The sequence below is a fragment of the Fukomys damarensis genome, unplaced genomic scaffold (genome assembly GCF_012274545.1).
Source record: "Fukomys damarensis isolate Sample0158 unplaced genomic scaffold, DMR_v1.0_HiC HiC_scaffold_20, whole genome shotgun sequence".
Classification (NCBI taxonomy): Eukaryota; Metazoa; Chordata; class Mammalia; order Rodentia; family Bathyergidae; genus Fukomys; species Fukomys damarensis.
The window spans coordinates 38,262,723-38,273,917 of NW_022900932.1; the positions used below are offsets into that span (position 1 = coordinate 38,262,723).

Here is an 11,195-nt window from a genome sequence, read left to right on the forward strand (position 1 = left end):
CTTGACCCCAGGCAGGAAGCTGTGGTTCCGGTAGAGGGGCGGGGCCCTGGCGGGGACCTGATCCGGGGTGCGCGTGTTTTCCTGGTTCACAGCTGGGATGCTGTCTCGGAGATGATGTGGACGTTTGGAGAGGCCACCGCGCTGGCTGTGATGTAAAGAGGGAGGGACGAGGGTTGGAAAAGCTGGCCTTTACTCCTGCGGGTTGTGTGGCGCGCCTCTCTAGAGGGGTTACTTGCACACCGTGTCTGAGACTCTTGAAACATTTTCACTTACACGGTTAACACGAGCTTTCCCTGAACCCCGCCCCGCACTCGTGAAATGCGCCAAGTAGGATGTCATTGGCGTATAAATTTTCCAGAAATCTCTACAGCAACCTCACCCTGTTGATGACCAAGAAGAAAATGTCGTTAGGAATAAGTAATTCATGCAATCTGGACGATTGAAAAACTCTAGTGTTGTGGGGTTGGGGTATGGGTGGTGGTTTGCTTTCTGGAAGTCAGCGTGTGGTAGCAAGTGAAGCAGGGATCTTTCAAAGTAAGGCCCAGGAGGCACGCTTTCCAAATACCTTGCTGATTGCTGGATATAAAATGAAATTTTGGGTATTATGGCATTTCCATAAATGCAGTGGATATTATTAGGATGTGATTTATGGTCTGATGATTAAAGGCCCTGTTGAGGTCAGTACACAAATTTGTTTCAGCAGATAAGTCATAGCCAAATGTTTGGTTTCCTCTTTCAATGTTTGAGGAGCAATGGGGGTTTTGTTTATTTATTATTTATTTTTACAGTGCTGGAGATCAAACCTAAAGCCTCAGGAAAATGGTATACCGTGGAGCTACAGCCCCAGCCTGTGGGCAGTACTTTTTACATAGAGATTAAGCCACTCGTGCGTGTGTGTGTGTGTGTGTGTGTGTGTGTGTGTGTGTGTGTTTGCCCTTCTTTGTTTCAATTGGCAATTTTATGTTTTCAGTATAGATGCTAAATTTAGCTTCAGAAATGTACTCTACAACTCAATTATAACTGGCCATTTTGTAGATATGTATGCTATAAATACATGTGTTTATTTTTAACATACACTAATGTCTTTGAAAAGATTCCTCCTTTTTTTTTACCATCAGAGAGTCTTCAAAGTCATGACATAGTGTTGGAACGTACCTGGAAAATGAACTCGCTGCATATTTCTGTTCACACATACGCACAGTGAGTTATTTGCCTCATGAGATTCCACTTTTGAATACCTGATTCTTTATGCCCTTAGGGGAATTGCAGAGAGCAGTGAAAGGACCCATACCCTCAGCAGAAAGATTTGCTCCTACGGAGATGTCTCTGGTATTGGTTCCTGCAAAGTACTGGTAAAACTAGTTAAAGAATTGTTAGTAATAGTTACATCTTCTTACTTGTAGGACACAGGACTTAACTTGGTTTAATCATAGCCTTCCTTCAAGTTCTCTTCCCTGGCCCTGCTTAAGGCTAAAACTCAGGGAGTGAGAAACTGCCTTTTAGAGAAAAGTCTGATAATTCCTGGCCCCAAGTAAGAGAGAAAATAATGCAGATGCTGCCTATTTAGTGCCAGAGGCCTTCCTGGCTAATGCACTTGGCCATTAGAGGCATTTTAATTATTTCACTGAATTTGTGATTCTTTCTAATGTCATATTTTTTTCTTGACCCTATGAAAGATTTATGGCAGCTTTCAATGGAAACTATGAGAAATGACTCATGGTCATCCCTGAAAATATTAGAATCATTTTCCATCCCTTGGGGCTGATGGATTGCAACTGTTCAATAAATATTTGTCAAGTGAATAACAAATTCTAGAATGTCTTTATCTTCCAGACCTAATTACATTGACTTCTGGTACTGATTTTTTTTTCTTTTAGTCATAACTTTACAAACCCCCTTTGATGTTTATTCAGCTAAGAAGACCAACTTTCTCAAGTGAAGGAAGAGTAACAGTCTCTCTAAACCAAAACAAAACTACTGCATGGGTAGTAGCACCTGTAGACTTGCTTATTCCAGCAATTTGGATGTGAGTGCACATTCAGAAATCCTGAGCTGACACCAGAACATTCAACTGTGGAATGGTCTGGGTGAAGCTACATCCAGATGTGGCTTTTGTCAGAAATTATTTGCATGTCTAAGCAAGTTAAATGAACATCTAGTACAATCCTGTATCTCCTCGTGCCAAATGGAAGGGCCAGTTGAACATTTAGAAAGTTGCTAAGTCTTCAAAACATGTATCATTTGATTCTCTTCAAATGAAAGTATGTTACTTTTGTTTATTGATATGGCTAGCTCAGAGACATTAATTCAGACTGGTGATTACTCTGTAACATGTTTACTAAAAGCAGCCTTTTGCTAAAAGCCCCAGTAATTCCTGTGTTTTAATTTGCATTAGTTAACTTTTCAAGGGTACTTTTTTGGAAATGGGTACATTATTTCATCTGGAATATTAAAGGTGTTTCACTTTCTTTTTTGTTTTAACTCTAACTGTAAGCAGTACAGGTTCTCTCTGTGATTCAGGATCTAATTTCAAGATGAAAGATTAAAAAAAAAATCTAAAATGTACCCAGATATTAACATTGTATTTAATAATGATGCAGATTTTTATATTCTTCCCTTTAAGTGCTCTCTGATCAAGTTTATTTCATTTTGAAAGCAGTGAAATGAAATGTCCACTTTTTTGTTGTGCCATGTCCAAAAATACATGCACAAAATAAAGTTATTCCTCAACATTTTGAAGTAACACAGACACCACTATTCTCATTATAGTGAAATGTGGTCACTCATGCCAAGTACTTATTTGAGAAATGGACATTTGAGCACTTGAATGCAAGCTAAACACATTTTTCTTTCCATGACTTACTAAAGCCCTTGGAAGCCAGGGTAGAATTTTGGTTTGCTGTGATAGCCAGGTGTAGGTTCTTGCAAGGGAATAAGTGATGAAAATGTTTCTTGAAAGAGTACTTTGCCAATTAAGTGGGAGTGGAGGCAGCAGTTGATAACAGAATAACATAAAATCTAAGGACTCCAAGATAGAGACCAGAGGATTTCAGGAAGTCAGACATTAGGATTTTTGTTGTAAGTGAAAAGGGGCACACGTGATCGCAAAGGTATTATACAACCCACCTATGTTGCCAATTATCATAGTATTTTTTCGTTCTGAGCTCACAGGATTTTGTGACTATTTAACACAAACTTATTCTGGTAGTTATTAAATATATGCTATATGCCTGAGACAGTTTTGAGCTTTAACATGTTACCTCAAGGTTGCAAGAGTAGCTAAGAATGTAATGTGAGCTCATTTTGCTGCTTATTGGTTGTTTATGTCTTTGGGCAGGTTACTAACTTCTCTGAGCCCCTGTTTCTTTACCTTCCAATTGCAATGTTAGTTTCTTTATCAAAAGGATTGAAGAGAACTACATGAATAAATAGGCTTACGAAAAATGCTTTTAAATAGCTAGGTGTGGTGGCAAATGCCTGTAATTCCAGCACTCTGGGAGGCTGAAGCAGGAGGATAGCAATTTCAAGCCTAGCCTAAGCAATTTAGTGACTTGGTGAGATCTCACCTCAAAATAAATTAAGACTGAGGGTGTAACTCAGTACAAAGGTCCTGGGTTTAATCCCAGTACAGCAAAATATGTTAAAAGATAAAAATTTAAGAATATTGCCTGGCAAAAAGTTAAGTGTTTTATTGGTAGGTACCACTTTGTAGATTTCAAAATTGAGGTGGAAGAGGCTAGGTAAATTACTTGGTGTCACAGACTGGTATCTGATAGAGTTGGAGGCTGCTGCGTGCACACAGTCTGACTCCAGTGCCTGCTTTCCCATTTTTGTGTTTATCCCTATCTCCTACACCACACCTTGCACTTGCGAGGCAGGCAGCGGCACCACTGAACTCAATCCTCAGTCCCTGGGGATAGATTAGAATAATAGAAGTGTAGCTTTGCTCTGATGGAGGTTTATGGTTCCAATTATTGCCATCGCCAATATAGAATTAGTACCCATATGATTGCCCAATTTTTTTGCTCTTTCTCTTTGATATTTTATTTTACTATTTTGTGAATAATACTTTCCATCACCTTCTTTATTAAGAAGTATTTCAGTTTGTTTTCACATATACTTCAAAAATCTGTTCTTTTTGGTTTTTCTACCTAATACTGTTGAATGCGGCACACACACTTGTCCTGATACTCGCTGACTGTCAGACCCACGATGGAAAGGTCTCCTTTTTTCCGTGCTGTGCATCAAGGTTCTGAGAAATGTGTGTGCCTCTCTCCATGGTCTGAGTGTCATATCTCTCCTGCTTAGGAGCTATAGTAAAAAATGATGGCATTTCTGATCAATTTTTTTAATCCAGCTTATTCAGAATATTATATGGCAGAGTAAATTTTAGGTGCTCTTTCACTTGTTGGAATAATTATGTCTGATTATAAGAGCTGAGATTTTAATGAGAGGTGGGAGAAGCCTTCTGTGGCATTGAAGAATAAAAACTGTCAATTCCTCCACAGTTCCTTTTTTTTTTTTTTCCATACTAGAGATTGAATCCGGGGCTTCTCACATGCTAGGCAAGCACTCTACCACTGAGCTACACCCACAGTTTTTTGTGTTTTTTTTTTTAGACAGGGTCAAAACAGTTTCCTACTCTGTCCTTGAACTCTGGATCCTCCTGCCTCAGCCTCCAGAGTAGCTGACATTACAGATTTGAGAGGGTATGCCGCCAGGCCTGGCTTCCTGAGCCTCTCTAGAATGAAATCTTACATCACTGATTTTAATATTTTGATTATTACATTAATCCTTATAATTTTTGTTCTCATAATAAAGATATTTACAATTGGCATTGTTTCTCCTGTTCTTTCTCTTTCTTTCTTTTTCTTTCTCCTTCCTTCCTTCTTTTCCCTTTCTTTCCTGTCTTCCTCCCCCTCTTTCATTTTTCCTTTCATCCTTTTTTCTTTCCCCCTTCCCTTCCCTTTCCTTTCCTTCTCTTCCATAGTGCTGGAAGTCAAACACAGGCCTCACATGTGTTAAAGTGCCTGCTCTACTACTGAGCTCTACAGTATTGTGTTTTTCCAAGTAGTTGAAAGTTTTTCTTGATATTGTGAAAAGTTCATGGTTAAAACATGAATTGAGTTTAGTGGAAGAAAAATTTAAAATTTCATCTTTAAAAATATAATCTTCATCTTTTGATTTATCCTTTTGTGTAAATTATACCTTTTATGATTTAACTGAAAAGTTCCATTTCTTCCTTTAAAAAAACCATTGTTTTAAAATTTCATGAGTTTAAAATTGATTAAAAGTGATGGAATTTGAGGTTTGATGAATTTAGTGTTGTGTTTTTTAAATCTTTGTAGTGCTGATATTTAATAACTTTCAAGTGACTAACCCAAAGATTCAACAGAGGCTCATACAAGAGATAACTACTAAGGTGCTTATCACAAAGTATGCATTTTGGTGGTTTGACTAGATGATTTGATCTGATGGGTTAATTTGGAAACAGGAGGCCAGAATGACTCATTTTTAGCCCTTTCTGGCTCCTTCCTCCTGAACTCTGCCTTCCTGTTTTGCATTTGCTTGTGTTCAGTTCCTCTTAAAAATTCTACATTTCAAACTCCAGTGCCTGGAGCATTCAACTGTGCATGTTTAATTGAAAGCAGAAGGAAAAGTCCAATCAGTAATGACCTTGTTGATAAATGAAAATATAGAATTTCCAACCTGTTAAATGCCGAATGTGCTGAGTCCATGGTCTCGCATCATAGCAGAATGAAATCACAAACCAAAGGAAGAAGTCTGGAGAGTTTTGTTGGAAGTACGGGAAGAAGAATAGTTGCAGGATTTCCAGGAGGGGTCCCAAGTAGGTGTGCGCTGAGGTGCTTTGTCGGGGGTAATTTGTACAGGAAAGTCACTACTTGAGTACAGTACGGATCGAGAGGTACAACCAACCTCTAGGATTACAGGTATCGCCTCTGAGCTAATATTGGTCCAATAGGGAAATGAGTCACATGACAGGGGTACATAGAAAGGACAGAGGCATTTTTGGGAAGGGACCCATCCACATGCCTCTGGCCACCCATCTGAATGAGTGATGCCTATCCAGACTTCCCTGACCGGGTAGACCTAATTGCAGTATAATCTCAAATTGCTCTTTGTCCCTCAGGTCAGCATGGAAGCCTGGCCACTGCATCTTCATTCTGCGCCTCCAGCCACAATCCTGATGTCTTTATTTTTTTCTGCTGATTTCCTTAAGGGCCCGGTCCCTCTCTGACTGTATATTAATTTCGGTCTGATTAGCTGTCTGTAATACTGTGACTTCATTTGACCTGTTCTGTCATTATCCCATCACTACAGCCATATCTTTTAACATTAGAAATGTGCAAGCTGGGTGTGGTGGCGCACACCTGTAATCCCAGCACTTGGGAAGCTGAGGCAGGGAGATTGCTGTGAGTTCAAGGACAGCCTGGGCTACATAGTGAGTTCCAGGTCAGTCTCAACTACATAGTGAGACCCTGCCTCAAAAAACATAACAAACAAACATTAGAACTATGCATTTGAATGACGAGGAAGAAACTCAGGTCTTTCAGGCCTGTGGATCCGTGCTTCAGCCTCCTGGAGCTTTGTGGTTTGCCTGTAGTTCTTTTCGCAATCTGTTTTGCCCTTGAAGAGTTGGCTTATAAATTGTCCCAGGAGGTAAGCTATCTTTTGCAGTAGGAACAAATAGACATGGTAGATGGAATGAGATTAGAAAAGAAAGGCTTGGGGTAAGAACCTTCCTATGTCAATGTTTCTCTTTAATAGAACAAAGAAATTGCGTGCTGAGTCTCTATAGCACTTACATGAATACAGTTGAAGTCCTTTGGCATCACTAGTGGGCATGGAACTCAATTTCATAATTAATGAAAAATCCAAGAAGTCAAAATGTCGATCTTGAGGGAAATAGAACTATTATATCTTTATGGCATATGCAGCCATTTTTTTTTGACAAGTGTATAATTTTTGAAAAGTTTAAAATAGTAATTAGGGCCATGATTCTCACATTAGCCTAAAAATTAAAGTCAAATGTCCTCTACCGCAGCACCAAGGAGGAGTGGATGGAATGCAGCTGCCTTCCGTTTAAGCCTTCTCAGAGGACTCTAAGATGGGTTCTCAATAAACCATATTTTGAGAAAAATTGAATTAAGGGTTAAACCTAACTTTATGTTCAAGTTCTTCATTCTGTTTTTATGTTTTAAGCAATTATTCTTCCTGATTCCCATAGATATGTTCATATAATAACTGCAATACATACTCTAGTGCTGCCTTGAAGTTCTTACAATGGAAGATAGATATTCTACCTCTCATTTCTTAGTAATACTTTTTTGATAGTGAAAATCAGAAAAAATACAGGTTATTCTTAGAGATCATATCACACTTTCTGAACGGCAGATATTTGGAGAACACAGGTACCGGTTTGATCAAAGAAAAGTCAGGGGAGACATAGGAAGCAATGAGAAAACACAACCCTTGAATGCAGAAAGGAAAGAAGTTCAGACCCCTGGGGTCCCCAACAGCAGGCCAGGGTGTTTAAACTCCTCTACTAGGTGTTAGGGTACCACCTGCATTTCTGAGCAGGACTGACTAAGGCAAACCTTGTAGCCTAGATAGGGCCACACAGTACACGATCCAGAAAAAGGGTCATGGAACTGTATGGTGAGCACAGCTGATGTGTTTGCCGCCATAAAGACAAAAGAGAACAAAAGTGAGGACGTGGGGCCCTGAATTTGGCTGGACCTGCTTTGCAAGGTTTTGCAGCAGCTTCTCCAACTGAATGTCTATAGCAGGTGAACTGCTCCTTCTAGTAGCTACCCAGTTTAGCCAGCAAAGATTGCATGTGCATCAGACAACAAGGCTAGGATTCAAATTTGTGGCAACTGACGCCCAACTTCATGGCTTAAAGAAGTATAATTTTATAAAGTGATACATATTTGTAACAAATGGTCCAAAAGTGAATGAATTCAAAATGGAAGTAGTCGCTCTTGAGGTCTGTGGTTTCAGCTACCTGCAGGCAACAAGAGGAAGGGTGGCACAACACAATAAAAGTTTCTGAAGGCAGAGAGGGACCTCATTCACATAACTTTTATTATATTACATTCTTTTATTATTATAATTGTCTATTATTAATTACTGTTAATTTCTTACTTTGCCTAACTTATAAACTTTATCATAGGTATGTTTTTCTAGGAAAAAATAGTATGTATAGAATTTGATACAATGGAATGCACTCACCATGGGTAAGGGGGAACTACTCTATGGTATTAATAGCAATGAAAAGTCATTAAGGGCTTTTAAGAGGAGAAATGACGTATTTGAATCCAGTTGTAAACGTCATTGTGTATGTTGTATGTGCAATTGATTAAAAGGGAGCAAGTAAGAAACAGGCCAGTTGGAAGGTTCTTCTGCAATGCAGAAGAGAAGGGAGTCGGGTTAGCATGCCTCCTGGGAAGATGAGCACTGGAAACACACTGGAGGGATATTTTGGAGAGTAAATCGGAACCCACGAATGTAGGTGGTAGACGGGATGTGGTGCTGAAACAGGAGCACATGCAGGGTGGCTGTTTCTAGGGTTTGCTGTGTTTTATGTCATTGGATGGATGTTGATACCGTTCACCTTTTGTTGGTGGAGCGAGAAGCATTATCATCTCCTTTAGATCCTGACATTCACAGTATCTTTGCTTAATTATGCTACTGACCCCATTACATCCATTTAGCATCCAAGTCCTATGATTTTTTTCCTTTAGAACAACCCCCAGCTGTTTATCCTGTTCTTTCCAAGATCTTCCGTTCTGATCTGGGATCCCTTATTCCTCTGTAGCACACTTGGCTGCTCTCTGGCTATCACTTCCTCTCCTCTCTGCAGTTTTATCCATTACTCCTAGACTATTTCAATTTACAAATATGAACCAAGGGCCCATTTTGAGTGAATATCACCTTCTTAGCCAGAGTTGAGAAATAAATGGGAAGTTAAAATATTTGAGGAGGCTCAACTGGAAGCCATTTTGCCTATTGCTAAAAAGAGACCATTTTTGTATTGATCCTAACATAAAAATAAGTTACATATGGGTCAAAGCTATTTATCCAAAATTGTCTAATCATAGATGAAAAGAGGCTGGACATGTTTATTTTTTGTTGTTGTTATAATAGTTTTGAATGAATGATAAGGAATCTAGATACCATAGAAAAAGATTGGGGCTGGGTGTGCAGCTCAGTGGTAGAGTGCTTACCCAGCCTGTGCAAGGCCCTGGCTTTGATCTCAGACTTTGATGTGTGTGTGTGTGGGGGGATAAGACCATTTGAGATTTTTGAAATTTTATGTAAAAATAAAACAACTTTTTGTCATAAATCCTAACTAATCTAATAAATCTGCCTGGAATGATTAAAATAGACAAATCATTTTCAAGCATCACAATGATAGTTGTTTCAGGCAAAGATCATCTTTAGTTGTGAAAATTATTGGGCAACAGAATATTTGCATAGTCTCCAAATAACCATATGCAAAATACTTTTTGATTGCACTGAGAAAAACAGTATCTTTTTGGGGGGGCACCAGGGATCAAACTGAGGACCTTGTGTGGCAGGTGGAAAATAGTATCTTTACAGGAGAAAACAATGATATATGTGACTTAAATAAATGGTGGATGTTAATGTCTACAATAATCAGACAAATCCATGACATATGTTCCCTGATGGATCAAGGAAGCCACACCATTATTTCTGATGTATTTTTGCTAGAAAATGGCTAGTTCTTATTGTTTCCTGCAATTGCCACCCTTCTTACTTACTATCGTGTGGATAATTGTTTAATATTTTTACTTTGCTGCCCTAGCCTTTGCCCTGGCAGAGTGTAAGGGCCACAAGATCAGGTACGTCTGTCTCTTTCCTCATCACCGTATCACTGCGTTCTAGGAAAAAATAGGTCTCAATAAATAATGTTGAATAAATGAATGCATAAGTACATTTATTTGAAGCTGGCGATATTTGCGGGGAAGAGGTACTTATTCTTGGGACATACTGTGTGATAAATCCCAATCAGGTAGCATGGTGGAAGTGAGGACGTTTGACAGCACACTGCCAAGACTCACCAAACTGAAGCCAAGACAAAAAGAAAATGTGCTGTATATGATAAGAGGAAAGATGGATGATTAGCATTTGGGGTGCAGATTGAGGGGTAAGGGAGAAAAAAGAAATGCCTTCATTTCATAGCAGCGAAGTCAGAAGCTCTTGTTGTAGAGAAAATTCAGTGGATAAAGGCCAGGTACTTAGAAGGTTGTTGCTAACTGTCAAGAGTACTTCTATTTGACTCAATGTCTCAAATTTTTAATGTGCATAAAAATATCCTGGGTTGTTGTATGAGAGAGAGAGAGAGAGAGAGAGAGAGACAGAGAGAAGGAGGAGACCCCTGAAACACACCCTTCCCAGAATTTCTCAGTGGGGTCTAAATATCTGTTGATGCCAGCAACTCCCTCCCTCCATGAGTTATTGTGTCACAGGCAGTCCAGGAACCAAGCTCAGGAAATATCAGGTCACAGTTAGGAGCCCCACTGGCTGCACAAAAGGAAGACCCTAGGCAGTGAGAAGCAACCAGGAACAGCAGAGGGTCACTTGGTAATGACTTTGCTGGGAAAGAGCCTCTTGAAGAGTTTAAATGGGTTGCCATAGATCGCTGTAGAAGTACACTGCTCTTTTTCTGTCTTCAGTCCTCTGCACTGCAGACACTGTCTAGAGCAAAACTGAACATGAATGGACCCACCACGGGTACGTGGTGGACAGCGAAGATTTTTGTGGTGGGAGAATTTTGGAGAAGCCATGGATAAGCGTTTCAGGGTAGCTGTCTTCTGCTTTTGAGTAGTGGTGCTGGACCAAATTCATGTGCTGAAGAACTGTCCTTAGGAAATGTCAGAAAATGAAATAACAGTGATGAAGCGCGCCCATGCACTCTCCCCATCTCTGAGCTTTAGGCAACTGGACAGGCAAGAACATTATGCCATTGAAACAATTAATTTAGGACTTACTACAGTTCATTAAAATATGCTGTCTTTGAGATACTGTTTTCTTGAAAGTAAATTGGAATAAAAAGGGAAAGTACATAAAATGTACATTAAAGTTGGTTGGCTGATTTTGGAATGCATAATTTCCTGGAATTTTTAGTCTACCTGCCCCCCCCTCTC

The 11,195-nt window shown here is 39.5% G+C and overlaps 1 protein-coding gene across 1 annotated transcript in view; it reads left to right on the top strand.

Annotated features, from left to right (window-relative positions):
* Window positions 1-54: 54 nt before the first annotated feature.
* Stambpl1 (STAM binding protein like 1) overlaps window positions 55-11,195 on the top strand; it is a 44,927-nt gene continuing 33,786 nt past the window's right edge. Inside the window, exon 1 of the mRNA XM_033766645.1 lies at window positions 55-152. The gene's annotated coding sequence lies outside the window, so the exon portion shown is untranslated. The remainder of the gene's footprint in view (window positions 153-11,195) is intronic.